Raw genomic sequence first — 11817 nt, forward strand, 5'->3', positions numbered from 1 at the left:
GTCACTTCGCGCCAAACAGATCAGTTCTGCTCAGGAAGGATTTGAACCACCATGTCTTAAATGCATTGAGCGTGATAATGCTACTTCTGTTACTAAATGTTCCACTGCTACTGCTGTTGCAATATCTTCAACTGTTGATGTGGTAACTAACCCCTCTGCTGAGGATACCACCGCTATTGCTGATGAGAATGCTAGGTTGAAGACATTGCTTGAAACAGGGATGTACAAAAGTCTTAAAGGGCATCAAACATTATGTGATGTCCTCAAGAAGTAGATTCTGAACCGAAACCCTAGGAAAGAGGGTGTTGGGTTCGTAAGGAAAATGAATGCAGATGGCTCTTACTAGAAACCTGAGCAGTACCCCAAAACCAAGTGGGTTGCTGCAAAGGAACCTTCAGCAGATCCATCCAATCTATCTGGCTTCACTTGTGCTAACCCCATTATCATTGATGAATCCTTTGATGCAAACTATGTACTATTTAAGAATCAGAATGGTGAAGTGTTTGCCAGGTACATTGGTACTAACTGCAGGAATGGACCGCCTATGAAGAAGATCTGGGTTCCAAAAAGGTGTCTGGAAAATCTTCCTGTGAATGTCTTCATGACACCTCACATGAAGAAGACAAACCTCAGACCAAAGGCTTCGTACGGTCCAAAGGCTTCATACAGACAGAGGACTCACCTGAGTCGCACTAACGCAAATGTTTTGCAGGGAAACCATACTCAGGCATATGAATATGAGAGCGGTTCATCAAACCGCCATGTTCATATGACCAAGAACTATTCTGCCTATTCTTATGAGTACTGCTATCCGCCTGCTAGACTGTTTGCTAGGGCTCCAAAGCCAAAATTCTCAGATGCTGCACTTAGACTTATTGCTTCTAAGCCACCCTTGAAGATGTGGGTGGCTAAGAAAGCTTAACTCTCTTTTGCAGGGAAAGGTCTCCAGCAGAAAACCAAAATCTTCTAACGCTATTGCTGGGGACCTTAAACCTCTTGTAGGGCGCAAGATCAAATTCCCAAATGGTCTTACTATGTACTTTGTACCTGAATTGCTTGCTACTCTTCCTATTAGTCCTAACCTGGATCTAAGCTTTCATAACCCACTGGTTTGTCAAATGTTTTTGCTTCACAATGCTCTTGGTGAAGCCTATCCCCCTAACTGCACTGTAGGGTACGACACCAGCGTCTTCAGAATGGATTATTGACAGTGGGTGTACAAATCACATGACTGGCAAAAGAAGTCTTCTTATGGACTCAACCTTACGTCCATCCGACAAGAGCCACATCACATTTGCTGACACTGGTAAAAGTAAGGTATTGGGTCTAGGTAGAGTTGCAATCTCAAGGGATCAACACATGGATAAAGTCATGCTTGTTGAATCCCTTGGCTTCAACTTAATGTCTGTCTCAATGCTTTGCGATTTGAACATGATCGTAATGTTTGGAAAATATCGTTGCCTTGTACTAATGGAATCTGACAAGTCTCTAGTGTTTGAAGGGCATCGGAAAGATGATTTGTACGTGGTAGATTTCTCAGCAGGGCCACAGCTTGCAGTATGTCTTCTAGCAAAAGCTTCAGAATGCTGGCTTTGGCATCGGAGGCTTGGGCATGCAGGCATGAGGAACCTCCACACCCTTGCGAAGAAGAAGCATGTCATAGGCATCGAAGGCGTCAAGTTCAAAAAAGATCACTTATGCGGTGCCTGTGAAGCAGGGAAGATTACGAGGGCCAAACATCCCTCGAAGACAATCATGACCACTACTCGACCCTTCGAACTGCTTCACATGGATCTTTTTGGTCCCACTCACTACTCAACTTTTACCACTACTGCTTGCCTATATGGCTTTGTCATTGTTGATGACTACTCTAGATATACTTGGGTGCATATAATCCTTTTCAAGACTGAAGTGCAGGATGTCTTCAGACGCTTCGCCAATCGAGCAATGAACAACTATGGCGCCAAGATAAAGCACATCAGAAGTGACAATGGCACTGAATTCAAGAACACTGGACTTGATACATATCTTGATACATTGTGCATCACACATGAATTCTCAGCCCCGTACATGCCACAGCAGAATGGCGTCGTCGAATGCAAGAACAGAACACTCATTGAGATGGCCAGAACGATGCTAGATGAATACAAGACTCCAAGAAAATTCTGGCCTGAAGCCATTGACACTGCATGCCATACAATCAATCGTGTTTATCTTCACAAGCTTCTAAACAAGACATCTTATGAACTCCTAACTGGCAAGAAGCCAAATGTCAGTTACTTCAGAGTATTTGGCGCAAGGTGCTGGATCAAGGACCCACACCACACCTCAAAGTTTGCACCAAAAGCACATGAGGGTTTTATGCTTGGATATGGAAAGGATTCGCACTCCTACAGAGTCTTCAATCTCTTTCATTACAAAGTGGTTGAAACAGTGGATGTGCGGTTTGATGACACCAATGGTTCACAAAGAGAGCTAATGCCAAATGTGCTAGATGAAGTTCCATCTAGTGAATCAATGAAGCTAATGGGAACTGGAGAGATTATACCTTCTGAAGCTCATCCTGAAGAAGAACTTATCATCTCAGCACCTGATCCATATGAAGACAATGCTCAGCCTGAAGACATTCCTCCCAACAACAACACAGATCAGCAAGAGCAAAGTCTTCGCCCTGTACATCCTCGTGTTGCCAATGAAGTGCAGATTGACAAAATAATTGACAGCATCAATGCACCTGGTCCACTCACTCGTTCAAGGGCAACTCAGCTGGCAAATTTCTGTGGGCACTTCGCATTCGTCTCAATTGCAGAACCCAAGAAAGTTGAAGAAGCCTTCATGGAACCTGAATGGATTCAAGCTATGCAAGAAGAGCTTCAACAGTTTGAGCTGAACAATGTATCGGAACTGGTTAAGCGTCCTGATCCACGGAAGCACAATATAATAGGCACCAAATGGATATATCGCAACAAGCAAGATGAGCATGATCAAGTTGTCAGAAACAAAGCTCGTCTCGTTGCTCAAGGATATACTCAAGTGGAAGGCATTGACTTCGATGAAACATTTGCTCCTGTGGCCAGACTTGAAGCCATACGTATACTGCTGGCCTATGCAAATCATCATAACATACTTCTATATCAAATGGATGTGAAGAGTGCCTTTCTCAATGGCAAGATTGAAGAAGAAGTGTATGTTGCACAACCGCCTGGGTTTGAAGATCCAAAACATCCTGACATGGTATATAAGCTCAACAAGGCACTGTATGGCCTCAAACAAGCCCCTCGGGCCTGGTATGACATACTCAAATACTTCCTGAAGAGCAAAGGCTTCATACCTGGTTCCCTAGATCCCACTCTCTTCACGAAGACATATGATGGTGAACTGTTTCTATGCCAAATTTATGTGGATGACATTATCTTCGGCCGCACCAACCAGAAGTATAGTGAAGAGTTTGGCTATATGATGCAAGAGCAATATCAGATGTCTATGATGGGGGAGCTGAAGTTCTTCCTCAGTCGTCAAATACGACAACAACGCAACGGCATCTTCATATCTCAAGAGAAGTATCTCAAAGAGTGCCTGAAGAAGTTTGGTATGCAAGACTGCAAAGGCTTCACAACACCAATGCCAGCCAAACATCATCTGGGTCCTGACGACAATGGTAAAGAGTTCAATCAAAAGGTATACCACTCCATGATTGGTTCTTTGCTTTATTTATGTGCATCTAGGCCAGATATTATGCTTAGTGTTTGCATGTGTGCTCGATTTCAAGCGGCACCAAAGGAGTCGCATCACTTAGCTGTGAAGCGAGTTCTTCGATATTTGGCTCACACCCCAACTCTCGGATTATGGTATCCAAAGGGCTCAGAGTTTGATCTGGTTGGATTCTCGGATGCTGATTATGCTGGTGACAAGGTTGATCGGAAGTCTACATCAGGCACATGCCACTTTCTGGGACGATCACTTGTATGTTGGTCTTCAAAGAAGTAGAACTGTGTATCCCTCTCCACTGCTGAATCTGAATACATTGCTGCTGGATCTTGCTGCGCTCAGCTTCTGTGGATGAAGCAAACTCTCAAGGACTATGGCATTCATCTGAAGCAAGTGCCACTTTACTGCGACAACGAAAGCGCCATCAAGATTGCCAACAACCCAGTTCAGCACTCGAAGACAAAGCACATTGAAATTCGTCATCACTTTCTCAGAGATCATGTTGTGAAGGAAGACATTGATATCATACATGTCAACACTGAAGAGCAATTGGCAGATATCTTCACCAAGCCCTTGGATGAGAAGAGATTTTGCAAGTTACGGTGTGAGCTAAATATCCTGGAATCCTCAAATGTCCTGTGATCAGGCACACATCCTAACACTTATGCATATTGATGACTTAAATGTGCAACACACGAAGTAACGTATATCTTCAATCAATGAAGACAGACATTCTAAGCGTGAATACATTAATGTGGAATTTGACTTCGGAGCGCCACGATAATTGTGCGCCGTGTCTGGGTCTAATACTTCCTATACGGTGGGTAACGCCACCACCAAATGTTCTATTTTGAAGTGTTTCCCTCATGGCGTTACCTTGCAATGTCTTCACATTTGGTTTGGCTTCAATCTCAACATGTCTTCATGATTATCTTCACTATGTTGATTATATAGATATATATATATATATACTAGTGTTCTGTCCTCTACAGCATTCACTTATAGCTATGTCTTCTTGTTTGAATCTTTTGAACTAAGTGAATGTGATCGGACCCTAACCTCTCTATGCTTTCTATCTAAAGTTCTATCTCTCCAAATCATATGCATTCTATTGAAACTGTCGAATGTCTTCTCTGCGCCCTTGTCAGCAGAAGACACAGAGACAAACTTTAAGTCCGTTTTCAATGCTCATTCATCCACATGAAATTCGGAGACGTGGAACAAACCCCAAAATTCCGCATGATGGCCACGTGTCACTCAGATGCGAATCGCCAGGGGCACCTGAGTAAAAGCGCAGTGTCGCCCCTGTACCTATAAATACACACTTACAGCGGTCATTATCCTTTCTTCCACCCTCGCACGAACCCTAGCGCCACCGCTAGCCCTCGACGACGCCGGCGACGAAGCGCTTCGCTGCCGCAACCTCTCCGACGCTGTCTTCACGCCGATCGCGGACATCGTCCTCTCCGCCGTCGCCGTAGGTGTCCTCCGTCGCCTAGTTAGGGCACGGAAGACTGAACTGCTTGGCCTCATTTCCCACTCCGTCTAGCAGTTCCCAGTGTGGTAAATAAAACTTCTTTTTACGGCCCCTTTTGATCCTATGGCTTTGTCACTTTCTACCATAAGAAGTTTCTATTCACACAAGTTAGATCTCCCTCATACTGCATCTCATAACATGCCTAGTATATTCACTTGTGCTTCACAAAGTAGTTAGATTCCTCACTTGTACTGATATGTGGGCTCGTACAAATCTGGAACCAACTTCTTATCTATAAGTGAATGTCTTCGCACGATGAGGTCAATGTCTTCTAAACTAATTTATCTTCAAAATCTTCTGAGAATGCATATGACCTCTTCCCCTTCCCTCGCACCTTAATGCTGTCACAGGTACATGTCCGTGGGAGAATCCTTTGGTTCTCATAGTCTGCATTCATTTGCAGAATTCTTACAGCATCACATAAATTCTCCTGAAGCCAGTTCCTGTTGGTCCAGCAAGAGAAAGTCTTTGAAGCCTTTGAACGTCTTGAAGCCTTTCAAGTTAAAGTTTATGGCTTCAGAGAAAGCAGCAAGGAAGGGGGGCAGACAGCGTCGTGGCGGAACATCCAGAGATCTGCCTGATGAACTCGCAGAAATGTATAAGACAGATCCTGAAGAGGATTATGGTCAGCGCAAGACCCGAATCCAATGGATTCGACGCTATTGGGCAGAACAATGGTTCAAATACCGCTTCACAACCCAAGAATATGCTGAGAAAAGTGCCATCAAGAGACCATGGGGAGACATCCTATACAAGAATCTTCTGCCCAGGTCAAGAGATGAAGCTATTGCCCAAAGCTTCTATCCATGCATGGTCCGTGGGCCACAGCCTGATGATGCACATCCGTCGTCACTACTCTGGTGTCGTGACGACAATCTGTTCAAGCGCAACTTTCAGTTTTCACAAAACTCAGCGAAGCAGAACAAGAAGAAATTTGGGCTAGACTTCAACCCTGGTCCCTCAGCACCAAGGGCAGATGGCACACGAGAAGCAGAACCCAATGTCATCGGTCCTTATGCCAACCTTGAAGGCCTCATCACCCGCATCTTGGTTCAAGGGACTGCAGTGAATGAGCCTCCAGCTGACTCTGAATCAGAAGAAGCTCCTGCAGTGCTGAAGCCAAAGAAGATGAAGAATCCTAAAGCTTCAAAGCATGCCTCTTCACCGAAAATCTCAAGGGCGAAGCCACTTGCAACTACACCTCTTGAAGACAGTGTGCAGTCTGAAGACGTATCCCGCATCTCCAAGCCCCAGAAGAGAAAGATGCCTCAGACACACACCGGCCAAGAGCTCACAGCTGCTGCTATTCTGCGCAATGATGACATTGATCTGTCAAGTGACGAAGATCTTGCAGATGACGCTCTTGAGCAACTCATCAAGAGCAAAGAAGAAGCAGAAATCTTCAATGATCTGCCGCTCTTTGACGTCACCATCATCCACAACTTTATTGACGAGTGGTTTGACACGCCAAACATCAGCTTTGATGATCTGTAGCTACCCATTGGCCTCAGTGTCGCCTTCCAAGGCGCCATTGCTTCAGAACTTGCTATTGCCTAGCGCATTGTTGAACTGAAGCAGAAGATTGACCATGAAAAGGCTCAGTTCAAGAAGCATATGGCCAAGCTCAGCGTGCAAGATGTGAAGAACTTCAAGGTCATGATGCACGAGCTCAAGGAAAACTTTCTGAAGAAACGCGCCAAAGCTCAGGGTTCACGTGAGCGCATGAAGACTTTGGCTGACAGATGTGTGCAAGCCTATAATGAGGCTGAGAAGCGCAAGGCACTTGGGCGTCCTGGCATTGACCCCAGGTTGGCCGCAAAGAAGAAGAAGAAGCCTGCTACGGCAGAACCTGATGCACAAAGCCAAGAAGTAGCTCCGATTGTCTTCCCAACTGCAATAACTGGCTCGAAGCCAAAGAGCCGATCAACAGCTTCAGAGCTCAAGAAGACAAGAACTGCTGAGGCTGAAGCCAGGAAGAGGAAACACTCTGAAGCCTCTCCAACTGCCCCCTCCAAGAAGAAAAGGAAGACCAAGAAAGCTCAGGCTGCTCCCACAGAGCCCTTGATGGTAGAACCCATTTCTATGGTCTATCCTGACGCAGAACGTCAACTGACAGTTCATGAGCCTGCTTCCACAGAGGCTCATGAAGCTGAAGACATTCCAGCAGCTGACACCATCGCTGCTGAAGACATTGGTCATCATGACAATGTAGAAGATGGTGCAGTCCTTCCTCAGTTTGAAAACAGCGAACTCATCAGTATTGGTCGTCCACTGACGCCAATCGCACAGGATGCTTCATGGGCAGATCGCCCACAAGAGGAAGAAGACAATGAGGCCTAGCCCACTCCAACTCCACAGGCGTCGTCTGCATTCCGCAGGCTTCGCAAAGGTCCAAGGCCTCAAGTCTCTGCTGAAGACATTCCGGCTGCATCAACCGAAGACGATGACGTACCCCAAGTTTCCCCGTCTCACCAAGAAGCAGTTCTAACTGAGAACGTGCTTGTGTCCGACCCTCCAGCTCGTCAAGTGGAGGATGAAAATCTTGAGGCTGCCACAACCAACAATGAAGCTAATGTGGAGCCCTCCCCACCAAAAGCTTCAGGAGACAGCGAAGCCACTGATCCTGACACTTCTGTTCCTGAGTCTGCTGCCGGTCCCCAATTCAACTATCATGTTGAGCACAGGCCTCAGGTCCAGAAGCCAATCCCAAGACTGCCAAGGTTCCCAGGTCCTGCATCAGCACCTGGCTCCTTCAACATCAATGGCTTCAAGGCAGACAATACATTCTTCAATAGCTCCAAGAACCCCTACTCAAGGGAAAGGATTTCATCAGATCGTTTCTGGAGCTATCCTCAGCGAAGCTACTACTCATGCATACTGTATAACCAAGGTCGCATCTTCCCACACAAGCGCCTTGACGTTGAAGCTGTAGCTGGTCTGCCCTGCCTAGAAGAAGCGTTGGATTGCTTCAAGCAAGTGGGTCTGCTGCAGTTTGTTACTGATGAAGAGCATTGGAATGAAGAGCTGCTGCTACAATTCTATGCCACACTTCACATCAAAGGGTACAACAGAGATCCGAAGACTTGGGTCCTGGAGTGGATGACTGGCAATGTTCATCACGAAGCCAATGCATTTGACATCATTGATCTCACTCACTTGCCCACTCCTGGCGATCTCTTTGAGCAAGGCTGTCAATTGCATACTGAAGCTATTGAAAGCATCTTTCAGAGACTTGAACCCAATATGAGTCAGATGCTCAGCATGATGAAGCCATTGCCCCAAGATGATGCTTATCCCACAGAGTTCTTCATTGAAGACCTTGAGTATCTGCCAAGAACCATCTATCACATCATCAGGCGGACTCTCTGGCCCATTAAAGGGCACTCTCCAAATGCCAAGATTGAGGGTGCAATGAAGACTTTGATATTCTGTATCCTTCATGGCAAATGCTTCAATGCACAGGACTTCTTCATACGCCAACTTGCTGCATCAGGCTCTGATCTGTTTGGTTTGAAGTTCTACGCCCCTTGGGTAATGCGGCTGATCAAACTTCACTCTGTTATCTCGTATCAGCCCTCAGCTCGCAACCATCGTATCTTCTTGCCCGATGTGGATACCTCTGCTGAAGCCATCTATCCTAAGCCTGCCAAGCAACCTCTCAGTCTTCAAAATGCAGAGCATCAGAGTTTCACTCAGAACGTTGAAGGTGTTGAAGCTGTCTCTCGAGTGTATCCGTTGGCTGGCACTACACGTGCACCACGCCCTGCTTCCACTGAAGCCACTGACAGCACAACTGCTCCAAGACCCAAGAAGCGCACTCGTGTCCTCAATGTTCGAGAGCTTCTTGTGGCCCTTCATCAAAAACAGGATAGGCATCATGACTGGCTGAAGCGTCAGATGAAAAGCCTCTTGGTGGATGTTAATCGCATTCGAAATCTTGCCACCAAGAATGCTTTCATTGCCCATGAAACCTGTCGCCGCACATGGAAAGGGCTCTCGATGATGTGTTCTGAAGCTGATCTTCAAGAGGATGGCTTCACTGAGCGATTCAAGTTTGACACCACACCTCCTAGAAGGGCTGTAATGCGAGGAACACCATCACTTGAAGACTCTGAGTTTTCTTCATCTGCTACCACAGTGAATGCCAAAATTATCGAAGATGAAGACGATGCTACCTCACCACCACCTTCTTCAACACCGCCAAACACCACCAACGACCCTGCTGCTCATGGGAACGAATAGAAACTCTATGTCTTCAAACCTTTTTGGTCCTTACTGACAAAAGGGGGAGAAGCATATGAGGTTGATAGTCTTCAAGCGGGTCCATATGGGCGGCTGCTCTATATTTTGCTATATTTTGCTTCGTGCTTACAACTCTCGTTTTGCTTCATTCGGTTCTTTGAGTTGTAACACTAAAACTCGATGGTCGTTTGCTACTTGTTTGCCACCTTGTTTTGCGAAGATAAATTCTGCATGTGCGACGATAAATTCCGCACTTAGCTCATTCTGCAGACGTCCATTTTCCATTATGCATGTCATTATCTTCATATACTTTCACATGCATAGTGGATTGTCATCATAAGTTGAAGTGGATCTCCACAAGTACAACCTGCCATGTGCATTTGCATTCCAAAAGCAAATTAACTCATATGCACATCTACAGGGGGAGCCCTTGCAACTTATGAAGACAATTCCTTATTCTTTACAATTTCACAGATTATATTCCCCGTTGAAAACTTCAACTACTTTGTCATCAATCACCAAAAAGGGGGAGATTGTAAGTGCATCTAGTGCCACCCCTAGTTGGTTTTGGAGGATTGACGACAAACCTAGTTGAGGGACTAATGTGTTTGTGAGAATTGCAGGATAACACAGGTAGAAGTCCCTCATTGATTCGGTTTTACTACCAGAGATGACCCCTAAAAATATACGAAGACTTTGAAGCCAATGGTGGTATATGAAGATATTCACATTGAAGACTATGACAAGAGAAGACACCACGTGAAGCCTATGGAACTCGAAGACTTAGATCTTTCGTAGTTCTCTTTCATTTGTGTTGAAGTCATAGGAACCACCGTACTGTTAAGTGGGGTCCAAGAGAACCAGTCAGAATGACTGAAGTGATGCCTAAACATAAAACCTATGTCTTCGAGTGAAGACTATGAGAGCAAATCTTGTCCAGAGTCGGACAAGTCAGCTTTGCTTGTAGCCCAAGTAAAGTTGCCGTGTGAGTTTTAAATCTGACCGTTGGAACACGTGTCAGTTCCTTAGTGACCCAGGGTCATTTCGGACAAATCAGGTCGGGTTGCCAAGTGGCTATAAATAGCCCACCCCCTACAACAATAAACGGTTGGCTGCTCAGATTTCGTGCACGGCTTTTGTCGTTTGAGAGCAACCCACCTCGAAGCCTTTGAGAGAGAGAATTCCTTGCGAGGATAAAGCCCTAACAACCCAAAGCCAGAGAGAATTGGGCATCACTTAAGTCTTCTTGTCTGAGTGATCTGAAGACTTATTACACTTGAGGACTGTGCATCCTCCAGCCTGTTAGGCGTCGCGTTCTGAGCATCCAAGAGACATTGTGGATTGCCGGTGAACGAAGTCTGTGAAGGTTTGGGAGTCTACCTTGAAGACTTACCAGAGTGATTGGGCGAGGTCTGTGTGACCTTAGCTCAAGGAGAATACGGTGAGGACTGGGTGTCCTGAGCTGCGTGTTCAGGACTGGGTGTCCGGGACTGTGTGTCCTAAGGTTCAAATACCTAGCCGCTCCAACCAGACGTACAGTTGTCACAGCAACTGGAACTGGTCCAACAAATCATTGTCTTCAACGAGTCACTGGTTTCACCTTCACTTCCTTTACTTACTGTTACTCATTGTGAAGTCATTGCATGTCTGTTCTATCTTTTGTCTTCACGACGTGAGTGTATTATCTGTTTGGCTTCGCAATATCTTCCTACCTAATCCTTACTACACTGCAGCTATTTGTCATTGTGCTTTCACTCTATTGAATACTTGACCATGGCTTGGCTAGTGTAGTCTACCTTCCGCTGCATAGTAATAGGCATATCTCTACTGTTTGTCTTCATAACTTCCACGTTCTGAAGACTTTCATAAAAATCGCCTATTCACCCCCCCTCTAGTCGATATAACGCACTTTCACAAGGCATGTCAAAGGATAGCCAATCAGTTATGTTGGCAACAACATCGATACCAAGGGCGAGGGACAAAGAGAACCATTTTCCTGCTCGTTGAACGAGGCGGACCATTAAGCAAAGTTCTTGTCCATCGGTGGATACCGGAATGTCATCAATCAATAGTAACAGGTTCTTACTGACAGAGTTGTACACCGAGGTGCTTACAAAAGCAGTGACTTATTACTTCTTAGATCATATAAACCTCAAGAAGGTTAAACAAAACAATGGAAAGGAAAATGTGATTATCAGATTAAATAGAAGAATGGAAAGGAAAATGTGTTTTAAACACATAATTTAGGGATATATCCTTCCCAAGGACAAGCAGAGCATGATATCCGTGGCAGGATATCATGTAGAAAACCCTTTAGGTAAGGGAAGAGA

Source organism: Triticum urartu, chromosome 3A (genome assembly GCF_056163025.1).
Source record: "Triticum urartu cultivar PI428250 chromosome 3A, HENAU_Tu73, whole genome shotgun sequence".
NCBI classification, from domain to species: domain Eukaryota; kingdom Viridiplantae; phylum Streptophyta; class Magnoliopsida; order Poales; family Poaceae; genus Triticum; species Triticum urartu.